The 12,108-nt window shown below is 35.5% G+C and overlaps 1 non-coding gene across 1 annotated transcript; it reads left to right on the plus strand.

Annotated features, from left to right (window-relative positions):
- Positions 1 to 210: 210 nt before the first annotated feature.
- LOC130824681 (U5 spliceosomal RNA) lies at positions 211 to 326 on the plus strand. Its single transcript, XR_009046772.1, has one exon. It is a non-coding gene; the product is annotated as a U5 spliceosomal RNA (small nuclear RNA).
- Positions 327 to 12,108: the final 11,782 nt, after the last annotated feature.

Below are 12,108 nucleotides of genomic sequence, written 5' to 3' on the forward strand. Positions count from 1 at the left end.
CTTCGTAAAACTAAGATAATACCAATTACCATGTATTGAGGGATTTGTCAGCTGAAGATGACTTTCAATAAGATAGGAAGTTGTCAGTGGGATTTGTCAGCTGAAGATGACTTTCAATAACAAAGGAAGTTGTCCCACATCGGCCATGAAAGATACTAATAAAATAAAAATCCTTTAAATCACTTCCACAGATCTCATACCAACTTACGCAGTCACGCCGTGAGCACAAAGCGAACTATTCTTTTGCCATTTACTAAAGAATACCGTGTGCTCGCTGCATTAAGTGGCATACGTTTATTTTTGGAGGAAGCCTTTAATTAAGGTTAAATGGGTCAAATGACCTGAAATATATGAATTTAATGACCTAAAAAAAAGTAGGTTAAATTGGTCATTAGCAGGTTGATCCGATCTGCTACAGATCAGGTCGGAGTTTCAATTTTTGACCCATTAATTAAATGGGTCAGGTTCAGGTTAATGGTTTATTGACCCATTTTTATATGATCCGAACCTGAAAATGACCCAACCCGACCTGTTTGACAACCCGACCTGACTATTAACTTATTTCGATATTGACCCGATCAATAGTTATCCGTAACCGATAACTACTCGAAAAATAAAGCTCGAACCCGATCTGTATACGAAAAAACCGAACCAATTAGTAATCGATGACAACCTGAGACCGATTGACACTCGACACGAACTTCAACCGACAACGAACTGATGCTAAAGCTTGAATAACCGATCTCTAACCGAACCATGACTAGCCGAATCGACCCGAGTGTGACCCGTTATAACACACAGCCGAAAAATAACCGATTCGAAATGCAACCGAACCGAATAACATCCGTCCGAAACCGACCCGATCAACCGAATGATCTAACCACGATGCATCTTATTGCGGGGATTCGAATTCTAAACATGTGGCAGATGTAGATTATGGAGGGTACAACCAAGAAGGGGCTCCGATCATAAATTATGATGGATATGGGTACAATCTAGAATGTGTGGCAGCCGTGGGTTATGGTGGCCATGTTTAAGTGTATGCTCATTAAGGTTCATACAACAACCAACCCTCTAGACCTCCCTTCAATCCCAATCCTAGCCAAAGAAACTTCGACCAAGGTTACAACTCCAATAGTCATGTGCCTTATAACTATCAAGTCAGTCAGAGCTGTCCTAGGCCTAATAGGAATAGGCCAAACCTCCAAGTGCCAACGTCTAACCCTAACCTACCATACCCTCCTGCACAACCACCAGCAAACCCTGCTCCAAACCATGAATACCTTTCAACTCAAGTGAGCTCTCTTGCTCAACTAAACCAAACCATCTCCTAAATTAATCAGACCTTGATAACCCAAATGCAACAACTTCAAACCCAACTAAAGATGTTTGACTCTCAACTTGCTCCGTTAGCCCACCCACCTCCACCATTACTATATTCCATCCTACCCTAAAACCAGCCTCCATCACCTAACACGTTAAACTCCAACCCTAACCATCACACTTGCAAGGCAATCTTCCATAGACCGGAGACTTCTAACTCCATTCCTATTGTCGATGTCTATTGCTAAGAAACTCACCTTTGAACTCAAGCCATCCAAGAAAACAATCCAACTTGCCAATTGTAGCATAAAAGTACCATGTGAAGAGTTCGAGGATCTACCTATCCAAACATTGTGGTCCCGTGTAATTTTGTTCTTGACATTGCTAAAGATCCTTATTGTAGACTGTGTTAGACATACGAACAGCAACAAGAGGGGGGTGAATTGTTGTTGTTACAAGTTTAAGTGTTTTTGCCCTGTTTTTGCGGAATTAGATTAAAGAAATAAAACTTAAACTTAGAACGAAATAATGAAAGAGACAACACGATTTTATGTGGAAACCTTCTAGGCCTAAATACAAGGAAAAACCACGACCCCACGGGAATTCTAAACTCTTCACTATGTCTAAGGCAACTCTTTACAATTACATTAAACACCTTACTTCACTCAAAGCGCATCAACTAGGCCAAGTTCTCCTTTCAATTGCTTCACTCAAAGCAACTCTCTTAGCTTCACTCAAAGCTAATCTCTTCTCTAGCTTCACTAGAAGCTATCTAATTCTCCCCTAGACTCACCCAAGTATAGTTACAATAGCTTTCTCAAAAACCCTTACACAAGGATAAAATTCTCTAAAGATAAATAAATAAGTTGCACAAGAAAATATTATAAGTTAATTGGAAATTTTAAAACAAAATATTTCTTGTTGATTTTCCAAAAATAACGTATGAATTTAATTGCTCATATGAATACCTTATTTGAGGAACAACCGAGTTCACTATTTTTAGAGTCAAATTCCCTAATAAAAAGGTGGTAACTACCCACTATTTTCTTATCCCAAATAATAAGGAGAATAAAATGGATCTCAATTAGTAAGGTTAATCCTATGGTTATTGCCTTAATCCAAAGGAAAAAATAGGTGTACATTTGATTAAATCAAAGCCACGGTTTCCTTAATATTAGCTACCGTTCCCTTTTACTAATAATAGGCAAATTAGCTATAGTTCCCCTATACTAATAATAGCTTACGGTTCCTCCTAACTAAAATTAGCTATGGTTACCTTTTCCAATAATAGGCACGGTTACCTTTCACTAATAATAGCCAAGGATCCCTAAAATCAGTTATTGTTCCCTTCACTATATTTAGCAAATTTAGTCATTCACTAAATATAGATCCGAAAATAAAGGCTTACAAAAGGAATTTAGAAAATCATATGTTAGGTGGTTTAGAAAATATTTTGCCAATTAGCTTAATAAATGCAACAAATTAATTTTAACCAATACATAATCATAAAATATAATAATAATCAGAATTTCAGCAGACGTATTATCTCTTGACTTCAGTCTGGGAACAGTACACAGTCTCCAATTTCTAGCAGTGTTAGACCATCAAATTTGGGAACATTAGACCTCTTGCCTACATTTGACATCCTAAGTGATATACCTTTTCTAAACTTCTTTTGATTCCTTTGAAGAGTACACATACATAGACCAAGTTATAGGTACTATCAACGATCTTAAACACGACCGCATATTGACCTACAACCAATCTCTAAAAATACATTCGTTTAAATAAAGTGTATTCATCATCAAAACCTAAGAGGTCCTACAAATTCCCCCTTTTTGATGATGACAAACTTTTAAACAAACTTAAATAAAATAGAGTAAAACCAATATTATAGAGCATGCCAGAGATTAAAGCGACTCTACATAACTTAGTAAATCAACTCGTTACAATATAATTTACCAAGCATATATTAAAAACAGGTTACTCTAAAAATTTAGAATTATATAAGATATCCTAAGCATAATCAAAAGATTGGAAGTAGTTTATTGCTTAAGGCTTTAAATAAGTCTAAAATAACAAAACATAGCTTACAAAGATCCTTAGTCTAAGCATAATCAGAACATTGGAATATTACTGAGTATCAGAGCAATACTAATAATGAATACTAGAGCATGAGTATTGCAAGCATAAATAATAATACTGAATACTAAAGTAGATAATCAAAACATGTGTTAATCATTCAAATACGGCTCAGTATATTTAGAATAATATCAGAGCAAGCTTTCATATAGCTTTAGTATATTAGAGTTTAGAGCATAGCTTAACCAATTCATTACTAATCAAAGATCAAAGCTTAACTTATTCAGCACATATAACAATCAGAGCACATATGATATTCAGAACATGATCATACAACATTTTCAGAGTATATAGCATATATATTATAAGAGCATTCACATTTAGAGCATATAAGAACGTGCTCACTATCTTTAGGTAATTAGAGCAGAAAGAACAAGTAAAGAACAAGACATTACTCAAGCATACCTTTAAGTTTGTGCCAAATATTACCCCTTTTGACATCAATCAAAAAGAACTAGGACAATCAAATCACAACATTATTCATGTAGATATAGTCAAAGAGAGAAATAAGAGGCAGTAGTCAAAAGCAAATACCAAGAGATGCAGGCACAATATGCAATGTGAAAACATCACAGACATTGTTTAGCATAAGAAATAGCAATACTTTCATCAAAATAAAAAGTTACATTGTTTGTACCCCAGCTAGTACATAAAAAGACATAGGAAAAATATTGTTTAAATAGTTAAAGAAACATATGGTTGAGACAATTAAATTTCAGTAGGAGGAGGGATCGTGGTGCAGTCTCTTCTTCTTAAACATATTCGATCTGCACCTCTACCGTATCAAGCTTCGCACCAAGACGGGCCTCCATCTGGGTTACTTGATCAGTAATTAATGCCAGGGAGACACGAATTTCATCCTGAAACGCAAAGAATTGAGACTGCAAATCATTTAGCTTCAAAAGGATAGAGTATAAAGGAGCTGTAGGAACAGTAGTGTGATTAAAGCCATAGTTGGGTGAAGTATGTGTTGTAACTGGTGGTGGTGAAGATGGTATAGGTGATGGTGGTGGTGATGGAATTTGATGCGATGGTGGTGTGGTTGGCTTTGGTGAGGGAGGTTGGTCATTGGTAGGCTCAAAAGAGTTGTGTGAGGTAGAGTCATCATCCAAATCCACAACCGGACTTTTTCTTTTAGAAGCCAGCCTTCGACTTTTCCTAGGTGTTGCAATGGGCTGCTTCTAAACCGGCAATAGGACCTCCTCATCATTATCATCATTTGCATCATTGTCCTCCTCCACATCCTCATCTTCTCTTACAGCTTCCCCCTTACTTCTTTCTTCCCCCTGTTCCTTTATAGAACAAGCTTCTGCCCTTTCAATGGCAGGGGGAACAGGCTCCTGATCCTCCTTTTCCAGTACCTCCTCCTCCTTTTCTTTCTTTTCCTCTTCATCTTTTTGTGTCTCCTCTTCTTTGTCAGAATCAACATTAACCTGCTCATGTACATTCTCCAAAATTCCATTGTCATTTAATTTCAAGTGCAAATTATTAAGACTTTTTGCACCTCTTCTATTATTGTGACCCATTGGAAAATACAAACCTTCAAAAGGGACGCAAAACTTCCTAAATATCCACGTCAATAAACCTCCATATCCAACCAAATACTTCTTCTCAATACAGTCACTTAAATGAGAGATCATTAGAAAAAATTAATCTTAATGTGATTTGCTAAATAATAAATTAATGTAGCTTCTCGTAGATTTACCTCACTACGCTTAGAGTTGCGTGGTAGGATAAATCTACGGGCTATATTGTAAAGCAGTTTATGTAGTGGAGACAGCACATTGTGACTAATTTTTCCTTTCTTTTCCTGAATCCCTAAGAACTTCAATACTTTCTTCTCGTTAATACCAGAAAAAAAAAATATCAACCCAACATGATAAGTATCAAAGCCAACAGCTGGCACTCCAAACCATTTTCCTAACATTAAACTGTTAAATTCAATCTTTATCTCCTTGACCATTCTTGAACAAACATCTTTATCAATCGAAAAATTCAAAATAAATTCACGCATTAGGTCAGGGTAAATGGGGTTACAACAGTAATAAGCCATTAAGGTTTCCCAGTATTGATTTTGAAATATGGCGTGAAGTTGAGGAAAGGGAGTGGATTCATACCAGTATTTGTCTAGTCCAAATCATATAGACATTTCCTTTGATACTTCCTCAGTGCTGTTGGGATCAGTATTCTTTGCCCTCTTTGTAGATTTTGATAAAGATTTGTCAACTGGAGTGTCGATGGGTCTTTTGTTTCTCACATGCATCTTGGATGTACTTGGGGTACCAGATTGTTCTTGTGATGGAGATGGTGCTGCAGCAATTTGGGGTGATGGATGAACTACCTTCAACGGTTTAGGTTGAGTGTTTTTTAGCGTTTTGTTGGATTGCTATTTGCTTGAAGTTGATTTTTGGGATTTCATGGTGAATTTCTGGCCTGGAAAAGAGGAAACGAGATTACGGTTTGACTGATGGTAAAGTTGGAGTGATGAAGTGAGGAGTTGTGACCTGAGGGTAGGCGTGTATATTGATGATGAAGTGACGGTTACCAAAAGGTTGCACTACACATTATTAAATTTTGCATGTGTGAACAATGTGTGTGAAAGGGAAGTTAATAACAATTTTTCAAAACATTACGATGATCCGTCTCCCACTGCTTAAATGATTTGCATTAACCATCTATTAAAAGAAATTGTTGGAAAAATATAGAAATTTAAAATATGAAATATTTTATATAAGAACAGAATTATGCTGCTTTGGTCCGATCAATTTAAACATGCAAACATAAAAGCATCCATAGCATATACTTTAAAATAACTGCGTACCTGATCCTTTCAATAATTGATTTTTCAATCAGGATTTTTGTGGATGATTTCTCTCATTCAATTTTCATTTTTCTTTGAGGAGAATGCTTGTCACATACTTTAGTGTAGCTTAATCATGCCAAGTTCTAATCTCATTTTTTCATGTTGTTCCCTTAGAAGTGGTTTTGTCATGATGTCGGCTATTTGCTCGTTAGTGTTAACATGCTTGACAATAATATTTTTACTTTCAACATTGTCCTTAAGAATTTGATGTCTTATGTGGATATGCTTAACTCTTGAATGATGCACTGGATCTTTAGGTATACATATGGCACTGGTATTATCACAATAAATAGGAACACGTTCAAACTTAATACCAAAATCTCTTAGGTATTGTTTTATCCACAACATTTGGGAACAGCAAGCTGCTGCTGCCACATATTTTGCTTCAGCGGTGGATAGTGCAACGGTGTTTTTTTTCTTGGAACACCACGATACTAAACATGAGCCAAGAAATTGTACCATACCTGAAGTGCTTTTCCTGTTCACAAGATCTCCTGCATAATCTGTATCACTATAACCTTTCAAGTCATAGACATCACTTTTAGGATAAAATATGGACAAGTCATCTATTCCCTTCAAGTATCTCAGAATTCTTTTCACTGTTGTATGATGTGATTCTTTAGGGTTTGACTGAAATCTAGCACATAAACCAACACTGAAAGCAATATCGGGTCTGCTAGCAGTTAGATATAATAAAGAGTCAATCATGCCTCGATACATAGTTTGGTCAACATCTATACCATTTGAATCTTCATCTAATCTAACATTTATAGCCATAGGTGTGTGGTTAGTTTTAGCATTGTTTAAACCATCTTTCTTGAGAAGTTCTTTTATATATTTTTGTTGATGAATAAAGAATCCATTTGTTGTTTGTTTAATTTGCAAACCAAGAAAGAAATTTAATTCTCCCATCATAGTCATTTCAAATTCGTTGCTCATTAGGTTAGAAAATTCTTTACATAGCAATTCATCCGTTGTACCAAAAATAATATCATCAACATAAATTTGAACAACTACAATATCAGAACCTGTATTCTTAAAGAATAAGGTTTTGTCAATGTTACCTCTTACAAAATTTTTTTCAATCAAGAACTTTGATAATCTTTCATACCATTGCCTAGGAGCTTGTTTTAAGCCATAAAGAGCTTTATCAAGCTTGTAGACATGATCAAGACAAGGAGGATTTTCAAAACCAGGGGGTTGTTCCACAAAGACTTCTTCATGAATAAAACCATTTAAGAAAGCACATTTCACATCCCTTTGATATAATTTAAAATTCATAAATGCAGCAAAAGAAATTAAAATTCTGATAGCCTCTAACCTCGCTACCGTAGCAAATGTCTCGGTATAATCAATTCCTTCTTGTTGATTGTACCCATTAACCACGAGCCTTGCTTGGTTTCTTACAATAATTCCATGCTCATCCAACTTGTTCCGAAATACCCATTTTAATCCAATCACCTTTTTGTGTTTTGGTTTGGATTCTAAATACCATACTTTATTTCTTTCAAATTCATTCAGTTCATCTTGCATGGCTATAATCCGTTCGGAATCTTTTAGAGCTTCTTCGTGATTTTTGGGTTCAAGTGATGATAGGAACGCAAAGTGTGTACAGAAATTTCTCATTTGGGATCTGGTTTGTGTTCCCTTATTCAAATCACTGACTATCAAATAAAGAGGATGACATTTTTTATATCTCCAAGGTTTAGGCACAAATTCTCTTGTGGGAAAAGTTGTAGTCAAGGTCATTAACTTGATTGTTATTCTGCTCATTTTCAGCTGGATCAGTTTTCTCATTTCTGGGAACAGTTAGCTGGTCCTCATTCACTAGCTATTATGTATTGTCTGGTACTTCGATTTGTTCTTGATTCTGTTGTTCTCCTATTGTTCTTTTATCTTGCTGTTTCATCACATCTTCATCATCTTCCAAATTTGCGAGACCTATTTTAAAATCATTTATATCCTGTTCACTAGTCACAAAGTTAGTTTCATCAAAAATAATGTGAACGGATTCTTCTACGCACATAGTTCTTTTGTTGTAAACCTGTAGGCTTTACTATGAGATGAATAGCCAAGAAATACTGCTTCATCACTTCTTTCATCAAACTTTGCTATATTTCGTTTTCCATTAACATGAACAAAGCATTTACATCCAAACACACGAAAATAGGAAATATTTGGTTTTACACCATTAAATAATTCATAGGTTATCTTAGAAGTAATAGGTCTTATTAATACACCATTTAAAGTATAACATGCAGTATTGACAGCCTCGGCCCAAAAATTTCTAGGTAGACCACTAGCAATTAACATGGTTCTAGCCATTTCCTCTAATATTCTATTTTTTTCTTTCTACCACACCATTTTGTTATGGTGTTCTAGGTGCAGAAAAATTATGACTTATTCCATGTTCATTGCAGTAATTCATAAAGCTTGAATTTTCAAATTCCTTACCATGATCTGACCTAATGTGAATAAGTTGATTATTACTAGATTTTTTTATTTTGTTAGCGAAAGAAACAAACTCACTAAACTCTTCATCTTTGCTTACTAAAAATAAAGTCCATGTAAATCTACTATAATCATCAATAATAACAAACACATAACGTTTGCCACTACGGCTTTGGATTCTCATAGGTCCACAAAGATCCATATGGATTAGCTCAAGTGGCTTAGAAGTGGTCACTACATTCTTTGGTTTGAAGGACAACCTTACTTGTTTTCCTTTGACACAAGGATCACAAATTTAATCTTTTAGGAATTTAAAGACGGCAATCCTCTTACTAGGTCTTTTGATCTTAGAGAATTAATTAAAGTAAAGCTAGCATGACCTAGACGTTTATCGCAAAGATGAGGGTCATCTTCTATGACACTGAGACAAGTCAGACTCGTTTTGAGAACAGTGTTGAGGTCCACAACGTAAGTGTTCCCTTTTCGAATTCCTTCAAGAACAGTGTCTCCTGTGTCACTCCTAGAAATAATGCATTTATCAGATGTGAAGTTTACAGAGTTACCTTTGTCACAGAACTGAGAAATACTTAGTAAGTTATGCTTTAAATTCTCGACCCAAAATATATTATCAATTGCATGGGAACTTGACCTTCCTACTTTTCCTTTGGCAATGATTTCACCTTTCATGTTGTCGCCGAAAGTCACAATTCCCCCATCATAGGTTTACAGTGAGAGAAATTTTGATTTGTCACCTGTCATGTACTTGGAACACCCACTGTCGAGATACCATGAGTTGTTCTCCCTCACTTGGACCTGTATGAAAATTAATTGTTAGTAATAGGAATCCAGTCTTTCTTGGGTTCCTTGTCGATTTTACATGAATCAACTTTCTTAATCCAAATACGATCGACATATTCTCTGTTGGAGACAGTATGCTGTTCCCTTTTAGTAGACTGGATTTTAAGATGTCCAGTTTTTTCGCAAAAGGAACAGACTTTATCACTTGGGAGATCAACATAGGCTTTTTTTCTTCTTATTATTCTTAAAGTAATCTAGCCCTTTAGAATTTTTACTTTTAGAATTTTGAATCCATTTGGGAACATTTTTTGTTTTCCCTTTTTCTCTTGAATTTAATTCAAGTTCTAATTTATCATTGTTGGTTAGGTTGGATTCTGAATTGATTTTCAAATTTTGAAAATCAGTACACAAATCTTTAATAGATGCATCATTTAATCCCTTATTCAAGCCTAGTAACTTATATTGTGTCAATTCAACATTAAGAATAATATTTTCCTTTTTCACTCTTTCCATTGTTTCCTTTAAATTGTATTTTGATCCAACAAACTGAAAAATCTGTTTTGGACATCGGATCTAAAGGTGTTTATGTAGAAATATGGTCTTTACTTATCTTAAGGTCTTTTTCCAATTGGAGACATTTATCATTACATTCTTTCAATTTATCTTGAGTCTTCATAAGCAACTCTATAAATTTATATCTATTTAATTTAAACGGATGGTTAGAAATGAGTTAGAAGACTTTACTTGCTTTCCTTTGGATTTCTCATCCTTGCTTTCGTGTGAGGCCATAAGACATAAGTTAGTTGTTTCTTCCTCTTCGGGGTTTTTAGTATTAGCATCACTCTCGGATTCTCCCCATGCAGTTATCATGGCTTTGCGAAATTCGGTTTTGTTGAAATTTCCTTTACTTTCAAATCTTCTTGTTTCCCTTGCCCTTTTCATTTTTCCATATTGGGCAATGTTTTGATGAAGTGCTCGGTACTTCCACATTTGTGGCATTCAAGGTTGGATTTAGTATTGATAGTTATTTTTTCCTTGTTATTTCTTTGATTGGTATACCTGCTGATCCTGAAGAACTTCTTGAATTTTCGTACCAGCATGGCAGCCTCCTCCTCATCACATTCTGATTCATCTTGATCTGCTACTGCCAGAGCCAGTCCCTTGTTTCGGGAACTGTCAGCTGTTCCCAAATGTAATTCGTGTGTCATTAGGGAACCAGCCAGCTCTTCCATATTGAATTTTGTAAAATCTTTAGATTCCTGGATGGCAGTGACCTTGGCTCTCCAGCATTCATCTTGAGGGAGACTCCTTAGAATTTTCCTTACTTGTTCATCGGTGGGAATTAGTCTTCCAAGAGAGACAAGTTCATTTGTGATGTTAGTGAACCTTGTCAACATCACTTGGATGCTTTCTCTTGGTTCCATAACAAACCGTTCATACTTAGTCATCAAAAAGTCTATCTTGGAACGTTTTACTTCACTTATTCCTTCATGGGTAACTGCTAGCAGGTCCCATATATGTTTGGCAGATTTGCAACCCATAATGCGGTTATGCTCGTTACGTCCAAGACCACAGTGAAGTAACTTAAATAGCAAGAGCATTTATCTCCATTTTCTGAAAATCTTCCTTTTCAAATTCAGTGATAGGTTTGGGGATGATTTCGTTATTGGAGTTGGTAGTTGTAACCTTAAAGTCTCCAATTTCAATAACTCTCCAAACTTGATAATTTTCGGCTTTGATGAAGATCTCCATCTGATTCTTCCAATATGTATAGAATTTTCCATCAAACATGGGTGGCCTTTAAGTAGAGTACCCTTCTTCCATTCGCTCGTTCATTATCGACATCTCTAGAAACACCAGGATATTGCCCTCAGGGTTTCCTGATCAAATGGGAACAAGACTCTGATACCAATTGTAGACTGTGTTACAGATGGAAACAACAACAAGAGGGGGGTGAATTGTTGTTGTTACAAGTTAAAGTGTTTTTGCCCTGTTTTTGCGGAATTAGATTAAAGAAATAAAAACTTAAACTTAGAGCGAAATAATGAAAGAGACAACACGATTTTACATGGAAACCTTCTAGGCCTAAATACAAGGAAAAACCACGACCCGACGGGATTTCTAAACTCTTCACTACGTTTAAGGCAACTCGTTACAATTACATTAAACACCTTACTTCACTTGAAGCGCATCAACTAGGCCAACTTCTCCTTTCAATTGCTTCACTCAAAGCAACTCTCTTAGCTTCACTCAAAGCTAATCTCTTCTCTAGCTTCACTAGAAGCTATCTAATTCTCTCCTAGACTCACCCAAGTCTAGTTACAATAACTCTCTTAAAAACCCTTACACAAGGATAAAATTCTCTAAAGGTAAAATCAATAAGTTGCACAAGAAAATATTATAAGTTAATTGGCAATTTTAAAACAAAACATTTCTTGTTGATTTTCCAAAAATAACGTATGAATTTAATTGCTCATACGAATACCTTATTTGAGGAACAACCGAGTTCACTATTTATAGAGTCAAATTCC

This window comes from Amaranthus tricolor, chromosome 9, assembly GCF_026212465.1.
Source record: "Amaranthus tricolor cultivar Red isolate AtriRed21 chromosome 9, ASM2621246v1, whole genome shotgun sequence".
Taxonomy (NCBI): Eukaryota; Viridiplantae; Streptophyta; class Magnoliopsida; order Caryophyllales; family Amaranthaceae; genus Amaranthus; species Amaranthus tricolor.